Source organism: Haliaeetus leucocephalus, unplaced genomic scaffold (genome assembly GCF_000737465.1).
Source record: "Haliaeetus leucocephalus isolate CR32 unplaced genomic scaffold, Haliaeetus_leucocephalus-4.0 Scaffold646, whole genome shotgun sequence".
NCBI lineage: Eukaryota > Metazoa > Chordata > Aves > Accipitriformes > Accipitridae > Haliaeetus > Haliaeetus leucocephalus.
Window position 1 is genome coordinate 2,243,496 of NW_010973082.1, and position 12,850 is coordinate 2,256,345.

Genomic DNA, 12,850 nt, shown 5'->3' on the forward strand with positions numbered 1-12,850 from the left:
ATTCGTACCGTGGCAGCCCCGGAGCCTGAGAGAGAGACCCAGCAGTAGTATCACAGGGGAAAAAAAATAAAGTCACCTTGGGAAGAGAATGCTTCCCATTTTTTGGCTCTCAGAGGTGTCAAAGGAAGCAATCTGACGTCGAAGGGCCGGAAAAAAACAGCTTCTTGGCTGATGTTGCTCATGTACAGCGAGGTCACTTAGAAAGCTATCAGTGGCTTAAAAATAAATGCAGCATGGAGGTTGCCATTCAGCGATATCCTGTATCCGAAAGCTGCGAGGGGTGTAAGCAGGAAGAAACTGGAATGACCTTCCCTCCCCCTGCCCCCATTGCCACTTTTTTTTTTTTTCCTTGCTTTTTCATGCTCCTGGCAGTAAATCACTGAAATTTCTGCATTCAAGTGATTGTGCTTCATTAAAAATAGCCCAGGGAATGGCCTTTGGTGGGTGATGCCCGGCCGTGCGTGCTCCCACTCCCCTCCACAGCCGCCCTGGCACAAGCGGGCGCGAGGTTGACTCGTGACGGTGAGCCGCGCTCGCAGGCAGCACCAGGGGAATTGCTGCGTGCAGTTTTTGTGTTCTCTGCCCAGACATCTGCGGCTGGACGCCGAGCTGAGCATGTACGTTGGCCCTGGGCAGCATGGCAGTGCTAAGAGGAGGAGGAGGATGATGATGACAACCAGCTCTCAGGTAGATAGTAGTCCGTGCCCCATCCTGCCTGCAAAGCAAGTTCCCAGACTTGCACGTGGGAAAAAAGAAAATCCTCCCTGTAATATATTTAGTTTCCCTCAGCTGCTTCCCCAGCGGATTAAAAAGGCAGCGCAAATACATCGATATCATCCTGACGTACCTTGTCCAGGCAGGAGCCACTGCAGTTGCTGCAGGGAGGTTGAGGACGAGCACGTGGGAGACGAAGTTGCTGGCAGCGGCGCGGGCGATGCTCGCTCCCTCGAACAACAGCTCAGCGCTAAAAAGTGCTCCAACATTTGCAGATCTGGCCCTGCTCACTCTTGCTCTTTGGACTTCACCTTCTTCTCACCTTCCAACCTCTTTCTGGGTCCTTCAACCTCCATCGGAGCTGTGAAGGAAGCTCTGAATGAGGGACCTGAGTCAGGCAGGGGCATGAAATTTAAGGCACCTTAAGATTTCAGGCACTTTAAACATGGAGTAAAACAGCCCTTGGCTCAAATGCCTCTCACCTAAGAAGACACCAGGGTATCATTTCTCTCCATCACCCGGTGGATGTTGGAAGAAGCACCACAGCCAAACCGGGCAGCTGTAAGGCTCTGTGGGAACAGCGTGCCCGGGCTCACGGCTTCTCTCCTTTGGAGTAAAATTAGAAATACCAATTTTTTGGCCTGCACCCCCAGCTTTAGTGGGGCTGCCTTGATTCATCCCAGGGATGTCTATGAAGGGGATGATTTTTGGAGGCTGGTTCTGCTTCTTTCCCTGCCCAGCCACGCTGAAAATTTGGCACCGCCGTCACCAGCATCAGCAAACTGCTGGAGGCATCTCCCCACCGCAGCAGCACAGCCGTGGGTTTACTAAACCAGGTCTGTTTACTGGCAAGTTAAAATTCCTGCTCTCCCTTCTGCACCCTGCTCTAGTCCTTTCCAAACCCTGTCAATACGTTTTTCACCTAACAGTAATGCTAAGAATCACCAAGGTAAAAATGTAGATAGACAATCAGCTTATAACCCCACTTACATTTTCTCCTGAGAAACTTCAGAACACAGGAAAGAATTGATACCCAAACAGAGGAAGAAAGAGGAAGAAGATTTATGTCTCCTATGCTTAAAGGATCAAAACCAGCCATGATGTAAAATGTGATCGAGCCCACAATCCCCTTTTGATGTCCGCAGGAAGGAAAGAAGATGCTGAGAACTTTCTCAGCTCCGTGGACGCCAGCCCTTATTTCCACGTCCAGGGTCAAGAGGTGGTGGAAAGAAAAATAAAGCCCAACCGGGAAATAAGAAGTTGAAAGAGCTCTTTCCTCCCTTGAGGCTGCTGGGCAAGGGCAGAGCCGTGCCCAGGGGTGGTGGGACAGGCAGGCAGGTGCTGCTCAAGCCTGGGATGAGGATGAGCATCCCGGAGCCGCAGACCCATCCCCGTGCCGTGCTGGATGGGTGCGCGACACCCGCGTTGGCGGTGGTGCCTGCAAACGGCTGGGCAAGTTTGCGAAGGAATTGAGAAAAGCAAATGGTATCGGTTGCTGCCGCAGGTTGACCCGAGTGTCCCCGCTGCATCCCCTCGAACAATACTGCGTGATCCTGCGACACTGTTCACAGTGGATGAAACCCCTAAATTTAGATATACCAGCTGTGAGCAGTATGCAAGGTATTTAAGGGCCTATAATTTTAGACTAAGCATAATTGTGAGACATATTTAATCGTGTTATATCTGGGGCTGAGCAATGCCAAATATTTTCCACGGTTATTCATGCAGATCGTTACATGAATTAGCAATAGCCGTGATCATCCCTCTCCAGAGTCCGTCGCGCGAGGGAGAGAAGGCGAAGCTGAATTTTTCATTTTCCACCAGTTGGTGTTTGTGAGAGAAGCACTCAGGCATCCACCGGAGCAAGGAAAAGAAAAATCCCCAGCTTGCCTGGGATCGGTCAAAGGCAGGCAGCCTGCCTGCAACTGGAACGGATTCTGTCCATCACCAAAGTAAACACAAATAAATCAATCAATAAAGGGGGTTTATCAAACAAGCCAAGAAATTTAGGGAAATTTTTATCTGCTCACAGATTTTCCGCAAACAAAAAAAAAAAAAAAAAAAGGGCTGCTGGGGCCAGGTCAGTGACTGGGGTGAAGCAGCAGAGCTGCCTTGAAGTCAAAGTGCTAATGTGGAACAGCTGAGAAAATCTGGCTTTGAGGTCCTGGTGAGTCACTGGGTTGAGTTCTGCTCGTGGAGCCGACCGCTGCCCTCCCCATAGCCATGAGCAACCAGCACATGCCTGTCTGTTGGGGCAGATGGCTGTGCCTGGAGCCTGGGACTATCTTGGAAAAATCCTCCGAAAACCACCTCTGCCCAGCAGCTGAGGAAATGAGTTTTGCTTTCAGCCAGGACAGTCATTTCTGCTCGCAACCCACTGGCAGCCGTGACGTTCCTTCCATGGGGTTGGATAATACAGCTATTCATTTTTATGCCATTTTCTGGGAAGCTCCAAGCTTTCATAGGAACACTCCATTTGGGCCACCTCTGCATGGCAGGATCAGCCCCGCTTGCAAAAGGGCAGCCCCAGGGAGTCCTGGAATTGCAGCAGGGTGAGAAAAGCCGGGGTCCCGGTCACTCAGTGCAATAGGCTCAGCAATGTGGCAAATATTTTACTGCCCAGTGCATGCTCGGGGATTTTTTTTTAAACACCTCTGCACATTTTCCTAGACCGAGTGATCAAAGTGAGCCTCTCCTGCTGCAATCTCCCTTCTCCATGGTTCAGGCTTTCATCCCTCTGCCAGGGATGCTGCACTGCTAAACCCAGAGCACCTTTATTTTTATAGCCTGCTGGAGGATCATTCCCAGTCGAGCCAGTTGGTCTCAGTTACCGACCCTGCCAGACAGTGTTTTAACTTATGTCATTTTTAATAAGTCACAGGCAAAACGCTGACTAGATGGGTTTTGTTTTGCTGGCCGAATCTCCACGCCGTCGCTGCTATAAGCGCTCATGTGCCTGGTTAGAGCTGATTGCCTGTGTTGTCTTAAAGAATTCCTTCATCCCAGTTTGAATTATTCTGGGCAATGGAAAACCCACTCGGCATGCTCTGGGGTGCTCCTCCCGACAGCCTGGCACACACCGGGGAGACGGAAAGCCTTCAAACTGCACCTACAACATGCGTTCATAAACTCTCCAGCCTCCGGCGGGGGGGGGGGGGGGGAAGAAAAAAAAAAAAACAGCTTTAAAAGGAAAGACGTGGTGCTCCTGGGGCTCGGCACCGAACAATGCGGCGGAGAGAAATTGTTGCTGCGGGGAGCGAGCGCTGCAAACGGGCACGGGGCAGCTCAGGAGAGCGCTGACCCGGCCGGGGAGGGACCCCAAACGAGGGATGGGGTGTCTGAAAGAGCATCTCCCAAACCCAATGCAAATGCCCTATCTGCAAGATCACCCTTAGTGCTGTTTGGCACTTTCTTTAAAAAAAAACGGAAATCCAGAGAAACTAAAAGTACTGGATTTGGGTAGGAATGCCAATGGGCTGTTCTGCTGTGATGGAGTGACACCAAATCAAAAGCCATGGTTAGTTTTATTTTAATAGCTCTGGGAATCTCCTGCAGTGCTGCAGGAAGGGCTCCTGGAAGGGTCTGTCTGTCTGTCTGTCTGTCTCCCATGGGAGCATCCCCTGTGGATCCGTCCCCCCCTGCCCCATGCTGTCCACAGCCGGACCCAGCCCCATTTTACAGCAGACATCATCCCTCATGATGCCAACGAGTCTTTTCTTCCCCACAGCGTTGCCAGAGTTTAATACTGTAAAGGCCGGACTCAAAGTCGGCTGCAAGGTTTTAGCTCCCGACACTTCCCAAATAACCTCGCGCGGGATTAACCGGCATTAATAGACATTGTGGTCCTGGGGACACAGCAGAGACATCAGAGCTTCTCTGAGGAGAAACAACTGCACTTTTTAAGCTGTGCCGATTTCTTCCTCTTGTCCCCCCCCCTTCTTCTTTTTATCTTCTTGTATTTCAGGAGGGAGAGGAGGAGGAGGAAGGAAAGGGTAATTTTGACTGATGACAAGGAAACAATTTGGTGTAACTCTAGCCAGTTTTTTGTCAAACACTCAGCACCCAGCATCATTTTCCCCAGCTTGGGGAGGCTCATCTTACCATACTACCTGGAGGGTGTTTAACGGGCTACATCCATCCCCCCAGCAGGCCAGAGTTTTCCACACTTCCATGGAAGGAGGAAATTTGTGTTTCTTTTTTTCATTTTTTTTTTTTTTTCAAACACAACTTGTCCTTTCTGCCTTGGGGCGGGCTGGGGAGCAGCTCCCGAGCTGGCTCCACTCTGCGGGAAGCAGCAGCACCTCTTAGCAAGGAAAAAAAATCCCAACACATGGAAAGCCTTAAAAATTGCCATTTAGGTTTTTGTGCTGAAATATCTTCAGTAGGGCACAAAAGAGGGAATGTAGGTCTGCAATATTTATGCTGATAGGAGAAGACTGAAACGGAGATAGGAAAAGGCTGAAGAACTACAATTGCATCGGAGGGACTTGATGCAAGAGGCTGCAGCTCTAAGAAAGGATTTTAATAAAAGACAGCACGAAAGCATCAGTGATCAGGAGCTGGTCCAGCTTACATGGGCCGCAGGGTCTGAAATTTCCCTCTAGTGTCTGAGAGGGGTCGAGCCTCCGTTTTGGCATCACTCCCTCCCCTTTGGCCCCTCCAGCTCAGCTCACGGGGCTCCTTCTTAACTCGGAGATGTCTTTCTACACCAGCATCTTCTCAATGATGATGACCAAGGAAAGGGAAGATCACCCAGCCGTGCTCTAGCTATGCACGGCCCTCAGTTCATATACACTGTGTTAAATGTGAATAGTCTTGGCTGATAACATACTGTACAAGAAAGTATAGAGGAAAAGGTGAAGCAGCTCAGAGGAAGGACAGCTGGAAGAGAGGAGTCATTGTCAGCGCATGAATCACAAGTATAGGCAAAGACATTTGTCTGCATTATGAATAACAGTCCTTCCTTAGCTGAATAAAATGATTAACTTTTAAAAACCCAGCTGCTTTTTATTATTAATGTTCTACCTGAGTGCCTTGCACTTGTGAATAAAATAAATTTGGGTTGGTTTCAGATTTATCTTCAGGTGGTTTCACTTCAAGCATTTTAGAGAGAAAAACTGGTTTGCAAACAAAATAGAGATTGTTAAATATGTTTATAATCAAATGGTTTCATGGACATATTCTCAACTCATAGAAGCTTTTTCATTTCAGTTGGTGGGTTTTTATGTTTGATGATTGCTTTGAATAAAACAGAGTTTGGAATTTTTTTGTTTGTTTTTTCTTCTGACTTAGGATGAAGAGAAGTACACAGCATCTGGTAAAGTTGTGCGAGCATGTGGTTTAAACCTGCTTCGAAGCAGTCGCAAGTGTGTTATGCATATTTATCAGGGACACAGGGATTATAATACAATTATTCACTACTAGTCAATAAAAAAGGAATTATTGTAACAGCTTCCATGTCACACATGGGATCACATTGCAATTAGGAAGGAAGAGCCCACAGTTAATCACTCCAAATGCTTTCTTCGTATTTTACAACCTACTGAGGGGAACATTTCCAGGGAGAAGTGACAACCTGAAGATGCTGTGGCTCAGCACCCGCTGCCTCTGGGCAAAGGCAAAGGTGCCAGGACCAAACCGGCGACACCTTCCCGCAGCAAGGACGGTGGCAGCTCCGTGGCGCTGGGCATGGGCACGAGTCTGCAAAGCTCTCCAGCCAACGTCTCTTTGCTGCAGAAATCACTAGGAAGTGATACAACTAAGAGGATTTAGGACCTGAACGACTTCTGCAGGTCTGGGCAGATGTGGTCCTGTATCGCGGCCAACATACAAGAAAATTTAACCTGATTCCCTTGCATTAATCCCACTACGGAAAAAGAGTTTTTGCAGCAAAAGCAGAAGGGGAAAGGGCTGAGCGCTGCCCCTGGATCGTTCATCTGCATTAGAGGGGGAGGCGAGGGGCAAAGGGCAGCGGGGACGGCTGCCCCCCACCACGGCAGGCTGCTGAATTACTGCACGGGGCCACGAAGCTGCTCCCTGTCACTGCAGAGTATTTGCTTTCAGGGGATGACAACAGTGCCCATCAGAAAAAGCAGCAATTTCTAAACCGTCCCATATTCCGATTCAGTACCATGAAATGGAAGAAGCTGTACATGCTACTGTTAACGTATAGAGACAGTGAGGGATTTGCGACTCATTTTTCTCTGTTAGCTGGTCAAGCGGTCGAGAGAGAAGTCACTCTGTCATCACCCAGGTTTGTTTCCCTGGGCTTCAAGGGAAACACGCACTCATTTTCCAAAGCCTGTGCTATCCTGAAGTGCATCTAGCCACGGATGTGATAACTGTCGGAACTGCTGCTGGTGCTGGGTTAGTTTGCTGTTGCTGTAATAGATCAGTCTTCTTCCAAGCACAATAAATGCTGTGACCACCAGCCCCAGAAGTCTCTCTTCTAATTAAAGGCTTTAGGTATGGATATTCCAAGAGCTGCTGAGATCCGGTGGAAGTGGGACAATGTAAACACCTTGGAAAACGCCTCAGTTTCCAAATGAGTTCCCCACATAAAAAACTGTAGCAGCTGATCTACCAGAGCAGACCAGCAGTGAAGCCAGTGCATTGGCCCTCGCTCTGCTAAGCCATAGGGGAGATGGAAAAATAGGGCTTATTGCTTCATTCCTGATCATTACTGATCAGCAGTGATCCAGAAACTTGGTAAAGGAGCTCTATTATTTTTTTCCCAGCTCTTGTATATAAAGTGTCTATTACTGTTATTGATTCCTGTCCTACTGCGCCGAATGTCATGCTCTGGGATGGGTTATAGGACCTAAAAAGCAAAAGCTTTTCTTGCTCTGGGGGCAACAGGGACTGGAAACATTTGATCCACGTTTTCAAAGTTCTCTGAGGATTTTCCTCTCCCAGGGAGGCTGTGACCTTGGGCATGGCCCATCAGGGGTAGTAAAAACCATTCTGCATACTTTGACATTATCTTCCATCAAAGAATCCCTGAGGCCTTTTTACACTCATTAATTAAACCTCATGTGCTGCCTGGGCGGTAGATACAGGTTATCCACCTCTATTTACGTTGGAGAAGGTTAATTGGCTCATTGGACCTCACAGAGCCAGGCTAGCAGGTGCCCTCCCATTCCTGCTGAGCTCCCAAATAACCTGGGACCCAGTAACCTCGCACTGGTGCTGTTTTCTCTTGAATCCCATCACAGACCACACAGGGGAATCAAGTGAGCAATACCAAAAAAACCCTCCTGCCTGTATCCATCGCCTGCTTCCCCTCTTGCTTTTCTTAGTATCCAGAAGAGAGAAAGAAAAAAAAAAATTTAAAGGCAACATGAAACCACTCCGCACTCCCAATGAGAAAATAAAAATGGATGTTGCAGGCTCATGTGTTCTATACGTTTCCAAATATTTCCATCTGCTCTTGAAATTTCCATTAGGAGTTGCCAAAAAGTCTTACAAAATTGTTAACACGATGGTAAATTTAGATTCTTTTTATGGAGAGACGTTTCCCCACCCTCTTAAAAGTCTGGTATCAATTTGTTCTGTCACTGATAAGCCAAAGGTATTGCTGAATTTGCCCTTTTGCCCTGCTCGTGGGCTTAGCGCAGGCAGAGCCGCTCGCTGGGACAGGGACGGGAGCGCAGAGGCAGCATCCACGAGGGGAGTGGGTCCGGCTTCACCCCTCCATCCTCCTGCTATCAGCGTGAACAACAGAAATACCTGGCAAGAAAATTACGGACCGTCTATTGCTGGTTTCCCCAGCCATCACCCCGTTGACCTGTTCTGCAGTTTGGAAACTCCCAAATGAAGGTCGGAGGCTGTTGGTGTGTCCTGCCCGTGCGCTACCCAGGCTCCCAGCCCCTAATTAAAACCTCTGCACTAACGAGCAGGTTTCTGTGCTCAGAAGGGCTCAGGGCAGCTATGCCTTTAGCTGGAGGAGGGCAGAGTGTTAAGCTGGACGTGTCCCCATCGCCTGCCATCAAGGCACCCACAAATACGGGACCTGGTTTGGTGGCTTCGCAGGGGGCAATGACGGAGGAGGGAGCCAGGCAGAGGTGGGGACCAGAGGAATAGCATCACTCAGGGGCCTTGGAAGCTAAAACAAAAGAGCAAGATGAGGTGGGGAAAGCAGGGAGAGGCCATAGCATCTCCTTGGCCAGGCATCGGGTACCACGGGGATGCTGCTCGCTGTGTCGGCCACATGCAGTGGATGCACTCGTGAATATTTATATGTGTAATGACGCCCCACAGGCAGAGCTCTGGCATAAGCAACTTAATTCAGATGAAGTTGTGTCATCAGGCTGTTTCGTCAAGGATAGCTGGATCAAAATACTCTTGCTTTTTCAGTAAAACAGGGTATTCTTTCTTGTCAGAAAGTGCCTTTTCTGGTTGGCTCTCGTGTGCGCTCTATCCAGTGAATTAATAGTGGCATCATTCAGGGCTGATCAACCTGTTATTAGCGTAACTGAGCAAGAGCACAGTGAGTACTCTGCAATATTATTTTAAGGCAATTACTCTCTGTGACCTTTTAATAATAGTCCTGTTCCCACAGCATAGCAAATAAGGGCCATTTTCCAGAGGAGGCACTTAATAGAGATAAAAGATTCAGAGCCGTTGCAAAAAGGCAGAAAGCACCACTCACTTCTCCGGCAGTGGGACTGATGCTGAAGAACTGGCAGAGCCCGAGCCTTATACAACCTGTTGTTTTGCGTCTTGAGATAGACCCTGTACGGCTTAGACAAGTGAACTCCCTACTACAACCTGAGCTTCTGTGCAATATCGGAGCCCTCGCCAGAGCTTTCCCTGCCCTCCTGGCAAAGCTGCTCCATTTTCAGAGGCATTTCTCCATGTAGAGAGTGATCTCTCCTCCCATGTTCCCAGGCTGTTCTGCCAGGCTGCCTCCGCCGGTGACCCTCCATCTCCCGGGATTAAATATGCTGCACCAGGGCTGATTAGCAAAACCCCAGTGCAAAAAAACCCTTACAGACACCTTTAGTTATGAGTAAAACCCTGCTACAGCACCTAGGGACGCAGCATTGCTAGATGGACGCTGTAAGGGCACTATAATGCACTTAGGGACACTATAAATCATAACTTCATTAATCTGAGTTTGACTTTGGTTAATCTTCCTTAAGGAAAGAGGGAGAGGTGCAGGTCTGTATTCTTGCTCCCGGGTGAACAACACGACAACGAGCCCAGGGAAGGAGAATTAAAGATGCCTCATTTCATCCTTTCTACTTAAGATATTCCCTGATGTGCCCCAGAGCTTTGCCCATCTCGGGGGACGCTGCTCCACTTCCAGACGACTTCTCCGCCTGGCTCCCGGCACAACCCACGCGGCACCGCACAAAGGCCAGCGGCCGGGCAGGGGCTGAGGGGGCGAAGCAGAAAAACCACAGCCGCTGCCTTTAGAAATGAGCCGTTCCCGCTGAAAGGAAACCTATTTGATCTCTTCCTAACCCCTTCCCTGCAATTATGCTTATCGTATTTCCCTCCTGATGTATTTCTTCTTCGAGAGCAACATCTTCTGCTTCCGATCCCGGCGCGGCGTTTCGGGCAGCGCTCGCTCTCATGCTCCGAGACACGAACATAAATGTATTGCCACCTGCAGCCTGCTTGTAAAAGAGCCGCGCTCGGGATCGAGCTGCTGAAACCAGACTTGCAGGCTGGTATTGAATCTGCTTGTACCCTTCCAAATCCCTAGATTATTCAGGAATGACGGGCATCAGCCCTTGTCTCATCATTGTGTAAGGTAATTAGTCCACTTTATTTCAGATTTTAGAGCTTGACCTTTGTCCGGAGATGCGAGCTCAGAGGAAACAGGAAAGTTTCCATCTGATTACATGCTTGGGCAATATGAATTACTAACTACCTGGGGTAGTGTTATTCAAGCCTTGGTGTTAAAAAGATGTGGTTAATATCTTCCTTGCTTTTCATGTTCTTGTCCATTTTCAGAGCAAAACTTCCTTGCCTTCAGTGCTAAATACCTGCAGGGATCCACGGCAGCACTCCTCAGCTCTGCAGAGACAGGCAGAGCGCGTGTGTTTATGCTGCCATGCGTTATCTTTAACTGTTAATATTTCATAACATTGCATTTTTTAAGTATTAGTGACTGTGCTCTCAGCCAGGATTTTTTTTTAATATTTGTAGGCAAAAAAAATCATATTTGCCTGAAGAAAGTATCAAAATTTGAACAGATGGGAGTTTTTACCAAAAGAAGACTGTTTTGCTCAGAAATCATTCCATTTCCAAAACCTCAAATAAAGTTTCATATCTTTCAGCAGATCTTGGACCGGGATTATAAATTCAAAATAAAAATACAGAAATTTCCTATGTTGAGCTTATAAATGCTAGTTTACGATATTTTCTGGTGTCTTAATGAGAGCCATGTGACCAAAGTTACATATTCTAGGAAATAGCCAAAAGGCACATATTATTTTACAGGTATATTTTTAAATGTAGAGGATTGCTTTTTAAAATTTTAACACAAGATGTTATTATCCTTTTTTAATTAAAAAATTACTGGGCTATTTTTTCCATTTTTAATATGCTCTGCACTGCACAAGAGAACCAAGTCCTGCCTCCAGAGTCCCCAGGGCACTGCAGATGGTTGCACCAGGGGTATTTACATTCCCCTTGCAGCTCCCAAAAGCCCAGACTCACCCGTTTTCCTCCCCGTAAGCCCTCAAAAAGGGTTTTGTGAGTACAGCACCGATGATGTTGTTGGATAGTAAGAGCATCATTAAACCACATTTGTTGTACTTAAACCCAGCAAACTGAGACAGTGACCATAATGGTACATAATGGTATCGGAGGGGGAAGACTCGGGGCCGTTGCTAAGCCTCGCCAGTTATATATTATGAGTTTTAGCGTCGCAGGAGACCTGAGCTCTCTGCTCCTCACAACTTGGTCCTTGTAATTATCCCCATCTCCAGCCCCATCTCCGCTTGTTTGTCCCTATTGACAGCGTTGCTATTGAATACCCAGTAATGGGTTGTAGCCTCCAGCGATCCTCCCTCTCGATTTCTAGCTCAGGGAAAACACAACAGATGAGCCCATACACTAAAAGGCTGGGAGGCCATGCTCGCTTAAGACAGTGGTTCCCTGTAAAGTCAACAGCGGAGCTCTTTCGGGTCTTGGGCACATGGGGCACACACCAATGATGACCCAGCAGCGGTTTCTCTCTATCTATACGGTGCTAAACATGGGCTCCAGATACAGTTTGCAATTAAATCCATCAGCTGTCAGCACTGGGTGGGCACCTTGAGGCTGACCTAGGGAGAAAAGGCACTGGGTCAGGTTCAGGAGCAGTATGGAGACGTCCTTCGCCCCGGGCTGGCTCATGCCGGGAAGAAGCCACAGCTGAAATCTTGTCCTGGCACTTCAGATCTCCAGATGCTACCACAAGATCAACACGTATCCTTCAGACAGTCCATAGAAGCCTTCAGCGGCACCAATTTGATTGTAAAATATTTGCATGTTTTCAATTATAATTTAGCCCAGGCAGGCCCACGAGACTCTTTGCAATACCGAGACTGTGTGATGGATGCATTATATCCTCTTAAGCGTTGCCTGGTGGGCCAGAAAAACTCTGGGTTGACAAGAGTTAAGGACTGGGGGCTGGGAATTAATTGACATCTTCCATCTTCATATGATCTCAGGTGGATACTTTATTTTTTTGTCTGAGGAGGTTTATTTTCCTCCAGATTGATTGGATGAGTTGTGTTCCCAGAGATCAGAGAGTTCAGATGGCAGAGGATCCTCTTACCAGAAGATGAAAGCCAATATAATCAACTGCACAACTTCAAAACATGCAGCTTGTTCTTGTTGGCTGCACCTAAGTTTTCCCTGCAGAGAAGCTGTCGACAATGATTTGATATCAATCCAGTAACAATCCCTGGTTTCTAATAATAATTTGCACTTCAGTAGAAATGTTCATGTGAGTCTCTGAGAACATTTAGCAGATGGTCATTAGTGAAGCTCCCCAGTTCTCCTGCAAGGAAGAGATAACAATTATTAGCCTTGTTTTACAGATGGTGACACTGAGGTGAGGCACTGAAAGGTGAAATAACTCTCCTAATTTTCCATAATGAGCCAGTGGCAACAGATCTATGAATGAAACCCAGGC